Source organism: Lygodium microphyllum, chromosome 5 (assembly GCF_053477565.2).
Source record: "Lygodium microphyllum isolate KBCC chromosome 5, Lygodium_microphyllum_v1.1.10, whole genome shotgun sequence".
Taxonomy (NCBI): domain Eukaryota; kingdom Viridiplantae; phylum Streptophyta; class Polypodiopsida; order Schizaeales; family Lygodiaceae; genus Lygodium; species Lygodium microphyllum.
Genome location: NC_141139.1, coordinates 47,760,770 through 47,775,510, shown reverse-complemented (window position 1 = coordinate 47,775,510; position 14,741 = coordinate 47,760,770).

The window sequence follows — 14,741 nt, the reverse complement described above, 5'->3', positions numbered from 1 at the left end:
AAGAAGATTGCAACTACCCTTGTCCACGGGAGTGCGAGCAATTTCAAATATTCGACATGCACTAAAATTTGTAAATCAAACGAATAAATGCATTTATAACTTCCCTACGAAAATTAAACATGCCTAATGCATCCTTTCATGCGGAATTAATCTTTAAGAACCTGGGCATTGAGGTTTGGGGTGTTGTCCACACATGTGCTCGAGGTGGAAAATCCCACGTGTGCGCCTCGTGACTTCTGCTTAGGAGCCATTTATGCAGTGAATTTCATCGCAACAACTCCCCTTGGGTCATTTCCGCGTATCGGATCCTCTCTCTCTGAGATCTTATCTTCCGTGCAGGACACGGCCCTTGCAGATACGGTTTTAAGTAAACCTGGGGAAGGCACGGGAGAACGGGGCTTATGGAGGCTTTAATGTAGAAGCTTCCAAGCCTCTAGAGTACCAAAGATGACATGGAGAGAGAAAACAATTATAAGGGAGATGATGGGGGGGGTGATGATGAGGACGAAGAAGACAAGTATGATGATGATGTTGGTGGTGATGAAGGCGATGGGAGCGGCCAGGTGGCGTGCAGCTACTGGTGGCGGCTTCCACAGGGTGACGGTGGCCAGCATGGTGCCTTCCTCTTCTCCTGCAACAGCACGACATGATTCCCTCTCTCCTCCCCCCTCAAGCTTGGGGAGGGGGAGGTCATATAGTGTGGAAGGGGGGAAGATAGCCACACACGTGGCTAGTGGCATGTTTCCCTCCCCATGCTCCTCTCTTCTCCACATAACTCATGCTCTTCTCACACTCCCTCTCCCCGCCATGCATCGGTTGAGGGGGAGGGGGTTATTATAAAAATATTTGCCAAAATTTATCCATTATGCCTTTTTGTTTCCCCCTTGAGGAGGTGTTCCCATGTGGGCTTGCGGTTTCAAGCCACGATCTTCCATACACGACACGGAGCTGGAGTTTATTAATGCGCGTGGAGGGAGCACTTAGCCACCAACATTTATCGATGAGGGAGATTATTTTGAACCGCTTTTTGCGCATGGTGTGCGGAGTCTAGGGTCGTTTAATATTTCATGTGGAAATATTACACCTACAAACTAATGTATTCTCATATCAAAATACACCCACTTTCAAGTGTACTTTTATGAAGATGAACTATTCTCATGCACATGTCATTTGTAAATTAACTTGCTTCTAAACACTCTCTAGCATTATAACTTATCAAAAACCTTTTGCAAGAATGATGATTAAGAAGACGACTTGGTTTGAACATGAACATCATTGGTGGATCAATACAAAGACCCTCATATAACAAGTTCTATATCATTTGTGGATCAATACAAAATTCTCGTATATGGAGTTTGTAAAGAAAGACTAATCTAAAAATGGAAATGAATAAGAAAACAAAGTATTCTAAGCTAGACATAACAAGAAATATACCAAATCGAGATCCAAGCATGGCCATGCCATGGAACATCTTCTTCTATTACCATAGCACAACGTAGCCATGAGTTGCAAACCAAGTACAAGAAGATGAAAGACAAGAAGAAACAAATTTAATGATAGTGCCAAAGAAGATGCTACATTAGCACTTCTTGCCTTTTAATACTAAACCCTAAAGCCCTCATCTCTCTTGGTTGAGTATTTACAAGGTTTATACTTGGAATAGCCTTCAACTCTCATGTTGATAATTTGCTTCATTGCAAATCATCCCCTCCTAGAGATGTTTTGTCCTCAAAACTGAAGATAATGAGGTAATAGGAAAGTTGTTAATGAACCAAATTATGTTGATGAATATCCATAAGCACGTGGAAGCACTTTGTGTGAAGAAACATCACAATGAACCTGAAACTATGAATTCACTGCTTGCTATCCAAGCAGGGATGCATCAGTAAAATTGCCATAACTTTTGACTGGAGTGTCCAAATTCAGTGTTTGAGGTGTAAAGATGAAGTACACAACCTGAGCATCATCGCATACCATCAAGACCACTTTTTGATGTCATTAAGGTAATTTAATTAATAATAATATTTTTAAAACAACAAGTTATCCTTGCTCCGACTATGATCATTCATCTTGCAAAAGCCATGGAAAAGTGTCCAAATAAGAAGAGGATTGCCAGTGGACTCTTCCTTAGGTAGGCCCTTCCATTTGATCAAAATTTCAATGAGAGTTTGGCTCCTAAGAACCTTTTCACGCTTCCCAATAATCTTCTCAGGTTCATAGACAATCAGCCCATTCTTCATCAAGTGGTGGAAGATCTTTAATAACTTGTACATCCTACCCAATATACTTCTTCAATTGTGATACATGAAAAACATTATGTATGCAAGTAGCTAAAGGAAATTGGAGCTTATGTGTAAGCTCACCAATCTTTTTCAATACCAAATATGGGCCATAAAATCTGTGGCCTAACTTGTTATTTCCACCCTTAAGGGATGCATAATGAGTATTGGGCACCTTCAAGAAGACCCAATCTCCAACATCAAACTCCATGTGCCTCCTTCTATCATCAGCATAGGACTTCATGACATCTTGTGCCTTTCGCATGTTTTCTTTACATTGCTTCGTAAACATCTCCATTCTTTCTAGTTCATCCTTTGCTTATGGATTCACATCTTCATGAAACATGGCTAAAGGAATTTGAACCTTGTATCCATAGAGTGCTTCAAAATGAGCCATCCCAATGCTCATATGATATGTGTTGTTGTAAGAAAATTCAGCAAGGTGCAGCCAATTATCCTAAGATGATTGTGTGTCATGACAAAAATACCTTAAGTATACTTCCACCTATCAGTTAACCCTTTCGATTTTGACCATATTGTCTTTTCCAGCCGTGTATGCTATCTCAAAATCATATGATTGAAGAGTTGACAACCACCTTCTTTGCTTAGGAGACAACTTGGGCTGAGAGAGGAAGAAATTCAACATCCTATGGTCACTTTTCACTTTAAAGTGACTTCCATAGAGGTAATGATGCCATTTTTTGACTACATGTAGTATAGCTAGCATCTCTTGCTCATATATGTGCATTTGCCTCTCTTTTTCATCAAATTTTTTGCTCTCATATGCAATGACACCATGTTTTTGGGCTTAGACAACCCCCAATCCTCTCCCACTAGCATCCACATATATCACAAAGACCTTAGAAAAGGCAGGATAAACTAATATAGGTGCTAAAATGGAGAGTTGCTTCAACTCATTGAAGATTTTATCGGCTATTTCATCCCAAAAGAAAGCTTCTTTCTTTAACCTATCGGTCAATGGTATAGCCACATGAGCATAATTCTTGATAAATATTATGTAGAAACAAGACAAACCAAGAAAACCCCTCAATGAAGTAGTATTTGTCGGAGTAGGCCAATCTTTCACACATTGGACCTTTTTTGGGTCAACCTTGATGCCATTTTCTCCAATAATATGTCCCAAGTATTCTACTTCTTTGGCCATGAATGTACATTTGGTTGCTTTAGCAAATAAATTGTGACTCCTCAATATGTCAAAGACTTCTCTAACATGCTGTAAATGCTCTTCTTTGTCCTTGCTATATATCAATATGCCGTCAAAGAACACCAAAACTGTCTTGAACAAAAGTGGCTGAATTATTTTTTTCATTAAAGCTTGGAATGTGACTAGAGTGTTTGAAAGACCAAAAGGCATAACCATAAAATGATATAATTCCCTCTTGGTTCTAAATGTAGTCTTGTATTCATCCCCCTCTATGCCTATTTGGTAGTATCCTGATTGCAAATCAATCTTTGAAAAGACCTTGGCATCCTTCAATTCATCCAAGAGATCATCAATCCTTGGTATTGGATACCTATTTTTGATAGAGGCCTTGTTCAAGTCCTGATAATCTATGCACATGCGGAATGAACCATCCTTCTTCTTGACTAAGAGAATGGGAGAAGCAAAGGGAGATTACTTGGTTGTATAAGATCCATTTCAATTAGCTCCTTTACTTGGTGCTCAGCTTCTTCTCTTTCTACCTTTGAAAGGCGATATGGAGGCTTATTGATAGACATGGTATTTGGAAGAAAGTTGATGGGGTGATCCACTTCATGCTTTGGAGGAAGAGAGGAAGGTGGCTAAAATAAATCATCGTACTCTTCCAACAATTTGCAAAGACAAGGAATCATATCTTTTGAAGGAGCAAAGGGCTGATTTGAAGAGGGTTGATCCTCATCAATCTTTGACAAGAGAAGGGCAAACATACATGCCTTTGCATTGATCTCTTTGTTAATCTTCTTGGGACTGATCACCTCTAGCGTCCTCTTCTCAATCCTTTGAAGAGTAACTTGATGTCCATGCCATTGAAATTCCATTTGCAGCCTATTCAAATCCATGGTAAACATGCCAATACTTTTCAGCCAATTGCAACCAAGTATAACATCAAGGGGGCCCATCTCCAAGGCAATAAGGCTCACTGAAGTGGTATAGGATGACGATAAAGTGATGGGAACATTGGAATAAATCTAATTGCTTTCATTAGAATTCATGGAGATCATCATCATTAGAATAAAATTGTTCATGGCGATCATCATCATGGTCATGCGACTCTTCAAGAGTATGTAAGCATTCAAGCTCACATAGATTGCTTTCATTTGCCTCAACATCCAATTCCTCTTCAAAGATCATGCTCACTTTGACATTCTTGGCTTTGCATTTTGTCTTGTGGCCGGGAGATTGTTTCTCCCCACATTTGAAGCATAGACCTTTCACATACAATTCCTTCAACTTGTCATTAGACACATGCTTTCCTTGCACCATAGGAGTTGAGTTTTGCCACCTATTTCAATCCTCTTTCCATCTCATGTATTTTCAGCATTAAATCTAAAATTACTGCCCTATTTTGATCCATAAATAGAAGGAAATGTAGGAATCTTGCTGTAGGTATTTGTTGGCTTCCCTCCTTGCTGAAATTCAGTCTTTGTTTACTCATAATTTGCAATTGTTCTAGTGGACTGGTTTGGCTGAAAATATTGACGTGTTCTTTGCTGAGAACTCTTATATTTTTTACCTTACCTTTCAGCCAATTGTATGGTAGCTTGTAAAGAGGATGGTTTCATAGCTCCCACTTCCGAAGATAGAGAAGATTCAAGCCCAAATATATACTTATTTTCTTTGGCATTGTTGGATACTCCATCCACATACATGGAGAGGTTAAGGAATTGGTTAGAATAATCTTTAACCAATAATCCCCTTTGCTCAAGAGCATACCACTTCTTCTCTAACTTCTCTCTTTCAATGGGAGACATGAAAACTTTGATCATTGCCCTCTTTAATGCATACCATGTTAAGAATTCATTGCCAACCTTGACAAGTACTGCCACTAAGTGTGTGCATATCCCTCCAAATGTAGGGCTACAAATTTAATCTTGGCATTCTCTGGTCTAGGATACAAAGAGAAATACATCTCAAGCTTGTCAAACCATTCTTCTAATTCAATAGGGGATAGATTTTCACCCTCGAAATTAGAAATGATTATTTTCTCCTTGTATTCCCGCTCATATTGATGAGATTGGCCATTATTGTGTTGCTATCCATAAAATTTTGGACCAAAAGAATTTTTCCTTTGAACATCGTTACTCCATTTTCCATGAACATATGGTTGTAGTTGTCCATGAATTATTTACAAACCCATTTGCTTGATTAAATTGTCCTTGTGAGGGAAAGAAAGAGTTTCCAACAACATGAGGCTGTCCATAGACTTAATGTCCATACATTGGAGAGTGTATATTTGTTGTGTCATTCATTGGTGGTTGTTGTCCACTCATTTGATGAGGCCAAAATTAATTTGAATGAGGGCCTTGTTTAGAGGGCTGATTATTTACATGATTATTATTGACTTGATGTTGTTGTCCAAAAGAATTTGGAGCTGAATTTACATGGCCATGTCCATTGTAATGGTGCTACCATGAGAATTATTACCTCCACTTGCTTGACCATGATAAGACCTTTGTTCTTCAGCTTTCTCTTCATGTGTAGATTTAGGGATAGTAGATGGTCGTCCACAAAAGGACTTGTAAAAAGGATGGCATCCATGTGTGTCATCATCAAGACTTGACTTAGCATGAGTCTTATCTTCCAAATGCTATCCATAAGGGCTGGTGTAGGTCTTGGGTTGATTAAGGGGCTAAAATTGAGGCTGAAAATGAGAGGGTTCAGCTCTCGATGATCTCCAACTTCATAATGTCCAACAACCTTGGGAGTTGTGGTCTTTGGCTGCTCTTCAACAATGGGAGGACTTGGAGCATTTGGGATTGCTGTAGGTAATATCCTCTCACTCAAAAGAGCCACAAGCTTGTCAATGCCTGACTTGAAAAATTGTTAGAATCAGTAAAGACATGAGTAGTGCTAACCCCATTCACTTGATTGTTTACTACATCATGTGTTGAACTAATCTCTAGCTCCTCATTATCATGGTTCTAATGGTAAATAGCCTCTTCTGAATCTTCATGCTCTTTATCTAACTAATAGTCCCTTAATCCTTCACTAATGGTGTCCATAATGGGGTCTTTTCTTTTATTTTTAGCCATAGGTGATATCCCTATCCTGGATGTACAGCAGAAGAAAAACTCAAATATCTTGAGCTTTAGTGATCCAAATGACTAAATTTTTGGCTTTTTTAAAGATTAGGATGTCCCCTTTCAGATGAGGTAGCAAGTATTGAAAATGGTTGAGTACGAAAGTTTCTGTAAGCAATTTACTGCAGCTATCTGGAATTTCCTACAACCTGTGAATGCTCTGTTTTTTGTCATTTAATGACTTGTACCATCAATTTGATGCATGTACCAACTATGTAGACCTACAAAGGAACTCCATACAATTGCAAAACTGAGAATGACCTCTACAATAAACAAAATGATTGAATAATCCCATTGTTACTACAAGATAAGGATCCAATCAATGAGACCATGTTTGCATACCCTATTCCAACTCTTTAATGCTGACCCAAAGTACAAATGCCACAAGTAACATACATCTTGCTCAGCATAGCTTTGTCCCAATTTGCCAATCGCATTGCATTATGTTGTCATGCATTTGCCTTATTCAATGGCTGCCATGCATTTGTCATTACATCATGGAACTAGTGCCAATTACATCATGCTGTAATTTGAATTCTTGTGCCTTTGAATTGGTATGTGGACCCAAAATTTAAATGCCTAGGATCCGAGACTTGAGGGGTGTGCAAATTTCCCTCTCAAGCTGGGTTGTGCTCCCCTTCAGGGTCCTCGTCAGGGTCACCTCTCTTTTGTTCTACCAACTCACCCGGCATCCACTTTTCCTTGTGGGGGTATAGACATGGTAGATCAATGTTAGGCTAAGAATATAGCATGAAATGCATGTATTGAAAGGAATTTTATTGCCATTTCATGATATGCAAGAACTTGTATAGAATTGGGCTGAAAATGAAATGGGGATAAGTACGAAATACCTATAGCAGTGACTCACTGCTTTACAATTTTTATACCACTTACCATTGGGCAAAATTTTCATTCATGTCAATTAAACAAGAGGCAAACAGTTCAATGTTAGGGTTAGGGCAAAGTGGATGAGAATTAGAGGCATTGAGAGTGATTATTTCAGTGAAGGAAAGTGATCAAGCAATGATTAATCACTAAGGTAGCTCTATGGATTATTCATGAAATGCATTTGAGAAAATGATTGGAATTCTTAATCATTTTAATCCATCTTCCATCAATTATATTAGATCAACAATTGGATTCAAAAAGGGAGATATTAAAGATGATTGAAAGTACCTCTTATGCTTGTATGGGAAGAGTGTGGTTGATGTAGATACCTCTCACAAAGATGACTTGTCTTTAGCTTCAAATGATCCAAGAAAGTCCCAATTTAAGTATGCTTCAATATGGAATAAGCTCTCAGCTTCATACTGTTCTCCTATCAACTCCATTTTTCAATGCTTCAAGTATGGTTGATGAAGATAAAATCTTCTTCCATTTGATGTAGAGCTTGAAGGTTGATAATGAACAACTGCAATGTAGATTGTAGACTCCAAAATTTGAGAAGAGAACCAAAAATTTCAGTGACATTGAAGATGCGTGCAGTCCAAAATTTCCATAGACCAATGTATGCCAAAAACTCTTCAATGTTGCTTCAATGTTGACAATAGATTGAAGACACGGGTGTAAGCAAGCTCCAGGAGTGATTTATCACCAAAACTCCCTTCATTTGCTTCAAGAAATCTGAAACTTTTTTATGTTGTCCAAAATTGTCATGTTTAGGGTTTCATGGGAGAGAGAAGAGTCCAAGAATGGAAGAGATCTTGTCCAAGCTTGAAGAAGACCACTTGCCAATGAGGTTTGAAGCATTAGCCATGGAACTCCCTTCATTTGCTTCAAGAAATCTGAAATTCTTTGATGTTGTCCAAAGCTGTCGTGTTTAGGGTTTCATGGGAGAGAGAAGAGTCCAAGAATGGAAGAGATCTTGTCCAAGCTTGAAGAAGATCACTTGCCAATGAGGTTTGAAGCATTAGCCATGGATTACTTGAGCTATATAGCTCATTTTTTTGAAAATAGGCTTGAATATGTGATCATGGGCGCAATTCACGCAACTGCATACTCTTAGAACAAGGAAAGAAATTGTGGCTTACTAAGCCAAATCACCACTCTATGGAAAGCTCAAGAGGTGAAGAGTAAGGTTATGAAGTCCATTGGCATGATAGAGATCATGGGAAGGAGATTAGATCAAACTTTGGCTATGGATTCTTAAGGGCAGCTTGAAAAGGAAGAGAAGGAACTCCTATTCTTGAAAAGTAACTCAAGTTTAACCCATACTAAGTCATGTAACCCTCATTTTGTCCAACTTACCCCAAATTTTGGTCATGACCTACCAAAATAGCTTGGGCTTTCCATTATCCACTAGTTCATGCCAAGAACCTCCATCTTAGTCATGGTTTGTGACAGATCTCTGGAGAGCATGGGGAAACACCAATAAGCCTTTTCTGTATATAAAGAGCAGAAGGGGGAGCTAGAAGGAGAGGAGGATCCCGCTAAGGTTCATGTCTCTAGAGAGTTGAAGGGGGATTTAGTTTCTTTATTTCAATACTTTAAAGTAACCATTAAAATTACTCATACAAACAAATGCTTCGTTCTACATTATTATATCCTCGAATATACTTGGATCGCTGAGTATATTCAAGTCTAACTATAGAAAATATAGAATTTTTTTAAGAAAAGAAATCTAAAAGACCTTCAAAATCCCTTGGATCCAATTTGATATTTAATTTTAAGAAATAAGTAGAAGAGATGAGCCACAATATATTATTATGCAAAGATAATATTGCATAGATTATAGAACTCCATCCTGCAATTTAATTATGATTTTAACTAGCACGATTGACTAATTACAGTATGTATTATCGCACGCTTGGATCATAGTAAACTAAGATTATCTAAATTGAAAGTATTTAGAAGTTTGAAAAAAGTTTATATTTGTTCTTTATAAAAAAAAATTACAAGGATTCCATTATCTCAAGGATATGTGGAGAAGCACATTGTTTACATGTCATGGATTGCTCACTACAAATCCTGACTTTTCTATTACCCAACTTGAAATAGAAGTTGCAGAGGGGCTCATTGGACATTAATTGGATTTCTTGTCTCAGAAAGTCAGTAGACCATGGTTATGGAAGAACTAACTTCTGTGACTAATTTTTAACTACGGTTTTCACTCCCTAGTCACACTGCAACTAAATCTAATGCATGTAAATGACTTCTAACACAATATTAGTGAGTTTGGGAATCTCCCAATTCCCATTTTTTGAATACTAAAACGGTGGCACCCGGATAACATGCCCATAAGTTTCTCAAAACCATATGATATGACCTATCATTGAAAAGTGCTTGAAAAATGGAATCTAATGAGCTATAGAGTGCTCAATTTGGAGTTATAGTATTCAAGTTATGACAAATCCAAAGATTTGACCACGTGTCCCAAACTTATGGAAAATTCCCATATTCCCCAATATGGTGTTTTCTGACAAGATCTAAACTAATGCTCTAATACCAATTTAAAGAAAGACTAATCTAACAATGTAAATGAACAAGAAAATTACAAGAAGATGAAAGACGATTAAAAAAAAAATTAATGATAGTTCCAAAGAATGATGCTACATTAGCAGTTCTTGCCTTTTCATACCAAACCTCTAAAGCCCTTATCCCTTTCACAAGGCCGTCATCTTGGCCTGAGTTCCATGAAGTATTGTATTGAGAAAGGCATGATGCTGGACCTCTAGCCCTACCTTCGTTGCTTCGACCCTTACTTCTACCATGATTCTCTTTCTTTCTACTAGGGCAAGGCATTCAGACTCTTCTAAGGTTGCTCTCTTCCCAAGCCTCGGCCTTCTCCTCCATCTTGCGTTGACTCAATTGCATCTCTTGTGACAGTGTTGTCCCCACCTCTTCTTATTCTTTCCATATTGAAAATATCTTTTCCTTGTCATGTTTGTGGCGATTCAGCTCTTCTTTTAGCTATTCTTGCTCTTGGAGGGTCCCATGGAGTCAATTCTCCACCTCCCAATAGCTTTTTTGTTGACTCTATGTCCTTTTGGGCCTTAACCTCTTGCATTTTCTTTAGCAGTTGTTCCTTTTGCCTCCTCTCCTTCTAGAATTTTGCATGGGATTGTGTCTTTACCCTCTGTAGCTCCTTGGTGAGCTCCTCTCCTAGGTTCTTTACTTGTTCAAATTGCTCCTCCATATCATTTTGGCCCTGTATGAGGCTTGAGAAGTTTGCTTCTAGTCCCATTTATCCCTCTATTTTTTCCACTTGTAGCTCTTTTACACTTTCTTATTCCTTCTCTGCCTCCATTTTCTTCCTTGCTTCTAATTTCTTCTTTAGGTCATTCACCTACCTCTCTAATAGATGGTTATCTACTTTATCTTCTCTAGTTGGTAGGCAGCGAATGCATCCTTTTCCTCTTCCAATTCCGCCATGTCTTCCTTCATCTTGTCAAGTTGTCCTAGGAGCTCCTGCACATACTCGTCATAGTTGGTCACTACCAATATGGCCAATGGCATAGACATTGTGGATCCTTCGACCTTGGACTTCTTACAGTCCTTTCTAGATTCTGCGTCCATGGTAGCAGGTCTCTTTGCCCTTATTATTAGAGATCCACCACCATTGGTGGGTGTTGGGCCAAGCTAATTTATCGAGTTTAGGAGGTACTACACCCATGCCACCATGCTGCTTTAGTCCATTCCCCCTTCTAAGGTCTTTTGGGTGGTGAGACTCGCATGGCAACAATCAGGGCCTACGTTGGTGGGTTCACAAGGGCCTTTCCCTTACTTGGCACAATGGGATCTTGAACTCTTTCTTTTGCTACAGTGTTGGAGACTGGCTCATGACCTAGGCTTCTCTAATGAGCTCTTTGGGTTGGGAGGATTTCTCTACTATCAACAACTACAAAGCTAGGGCCATTTTCTCATCTTCTTCTCTTTTTAGCCTTTTCTCATTTTGTATTTGCTTCCTTCTTTGTTCCTCTTCCACCTTTCTTACTCATTCCTCTTCTTCATCATGCTTCTTTCTCCATTCATCTGCTAATTCCCTAAATTCCCTTTGTGCAGCTTCTACTTCTTGGTCTTCTTCTGCCACAGTTTTCTTCCTCTTCCCTAGGATGCTTAGCTGGATTTTTCTTTTTGTGCCTTGTCTTGATAGGACTGAGCCCTCCTTCCCTCCCTCATAGATGGTTCTCTCACTTGAGGCCTCTTGTTGTTGGTGGGCTTGGGGTGGAGCTTCCCTCTTTTTGGGTTGATTTATGGGCTGGTGAGTGCTCGAGGTTTCTTCTACCACCTCCTATCTTTCCAAGTCCCCAACAGTCTTTTGGATGATGGCGGAGTACACCTCCAAAGCCTATCTAGAGTCCTTTACTGCTTTCTTTTTCCTTGATGTCTTTGTTGTGGAAAAGCCAGTGACTCCCTACCTACTACTTTGTCTCCTATGGCTAGCACTTTTGTTGGGGATTCCACAATCTTATGCATGTACCCATTCCAATTGATCTTATCTAGAGACTCGGTAATGAGGCTCTCAAGCAATGGCACTCCAATCTTGCTCATCAAGGCATTGTACCTCTGACTGGAGAATAGAGCATGGACTGTCTTTGCTTAAAGCCTGATATCAGGATCGGGGATGTCAATTAAGCTAACTCCATCATTTGTGTACACTTGGGTCTTGTCCATCCCTAGCATATTGCAAACATCTCTTTTGGGCTGCCTCTTAGGCTTGTTGACTAGCCCTAGATCTCTTTTTAGCATTTCAGGACTCAATTCCACTTCTATGCTCTACAAATCTCTCCTCCTTATCTCACTGTCACAGTGTCATGGCTTCTATTCCCATTGAAAGTTCACAAAAATTTTGCACACTTGCTATAGTCGATGGCTTGGTCGACCTTATCCATATATTTACAAAGGTTACCCTAGTCAACCATCTATTTTAGTGTTTGTTCTTTCATCACCACACTCTCTAAGTCTTGAATGCTTCTGAATTTAAGTTGAGTGAAGACCCATGTTTCCATTGTTGGGTTGTATTTGTCCTTTTTTTCTTCTTTCGTGAATAGGAGCTTGTTGCCTTTGCCGTGTGCCTGGCCATCTCGAGTTCTTGTCATGATATAATAGCTCACTATGTTGCTAAGTGGCACCTATGCAAAGGGATGAGCACCTTAAATGGTTCTCCTTTGTGTGTACATTGGCGGGATGAGCGCCTTAAATGGTTCTCCGTCAATGCAGGGCATGTTCCTAAGAATTGTCTTAGGCAGAAGGTCGATGGGGACGCCTATCCTTTCCACGCCTCGATGCAAGTGTGAACGTGGGTGATACCATTTTATCCACATGAGCATTAACGTCTTCGTGAATTAATTATTGTATGGAATTCCAAATTAATTGATTTATGTGGCTAGCTGTAATTATACAGTTGGCTATTATTCTAACATGATTTTTTGAATTTTTGGCAGACTGATGTGTAGAGCAAGGAGAATTGGAAAGGCGCGCCACGAGCAAGCATTTTAAAGATTATTTCCTCAAGAATTTATTTGGCAATTATTGGATTATTGTATTAGATGCACCGCTATTTCTTATAAAGTGTGCGCATAGCCTCTATGTAAATATTTATTAGCAAAATAGATTTTTAGAAGATATGTCCAATAAAATATTAATGGTTCTAGAGAGTTGTGGGATGCACAACTGCTAGCATTCGTTAATTCAGATTACTTTATCTCTTTTCCAGTACACTCAAACTCTTTATACAAAGAGTGATTGTAAAGGGCCTAAATCTTGGGCAAAGAAGATTTCATAATATTATTATAAATATGGCATGGAGGGAGCTACCCACTTCATGTCGGGGGGAGATTGAACCCAATCTTGAGTCGCTTCATCTTACTTTACCTTCTCTTTTAGTCTATTTTTAATTTCTCTTGAGTCGTATGCAATTTTATGAGTAAAAGAGAGAAAGAGGGAGATTCTTCTATTCACTATGCGCAAACCACGCATCCGATGCTCGCAACAGTGGTATCAAAGCCCAACCTACCTCTTGGGCTTCCAATCGCCTACCCTCTGGCGTGAAGGCGATCCCTCTGCTAAAAACGGGCTCTATGGTTCGTCTCATCGCGAACTGACTACACGGTTGGATTCCTAGCCCTTCAAAACCCCAAACCCCTCTATCACAGTCAAGAAATTCTGTTATTTTCCCAAACATTGAAGAAGACCCACTCCCACATCATGGTGCCATGTTTCGTGAAGAATTGGAGCTTTCAGGTGATTAGTAAGCTTAGTTAAAGCTTAAATAAAATCTTTGCTTAAGCTTAATCAAGAGCTTAAGCTCTATTTTGATTTCGTGGGGAGAGGGGGGGCCTTTTTTGATGCCACGGCAGCATCCACGACGTCCTCTTGTCCTAAAATGTCAAGTTTTTTTTAAAGGCTTAAAGCCTTATCAAGCAAGTTACATTACTAACTTACATAATCAACTTCAACCTCTCTTACTCCGTGTCATACATAGACTCTACAAATCTTCACAAGTCATAGCTGTCTATCTCTTCCATAGAGGCAGTTCTCGCACAGTTCTTTCCAGCTTCATAAATTTCACAAAATTCCCATAAAAATTTCCTGCCTTTCTTGCCTACTTCCATCCATAATTTATTGTCCAAAGACTGTTTAAATTTTTGGTCTTATACGCCAAAATTTTTCAATGACAAGCAAGGTGTCCTAAATCTCCAGATTTCTCCATCAAGCAATCATGGCCAATTTCGACTCTACATCATTGCTTCCTGAGCCAACCTTGGAGCAGTGTATGGATTTAATATCCATGCAACTTGAAGAAGAGCGTCAACATCGCGTACAATTGGAGCAAGAACTGAAGTCCCTCAAGCGTCTTGCCACTGAAATTTCTACCAACGGCGACAACCTAGTTCGCGCCATCAACGCTAGTCAAAAGGAGTCCAAGATAAGCAAGCGTACATTCAAATTTAATTCTTTTGATGGTCTTAAAGATGGTCGCAAAATCCTATCATGGTTAAGACAGTTCGAAGCTTATTTTGACAATGAGAAATATTCAGAAAGTGATAAAATTAAATGTGCATCTCATTATTTGATTGAGAAAGCTGCATTATGGTGGGATGTCACGCGTAAAAGCATTGATTGTCCTCTCATATGGAATGACTTTCGCAAGAAGCCATGCACAATTCGAGCTCCGCATGCAACAATAATGGGACCTATTCATGCAATGGGAACGTGAGT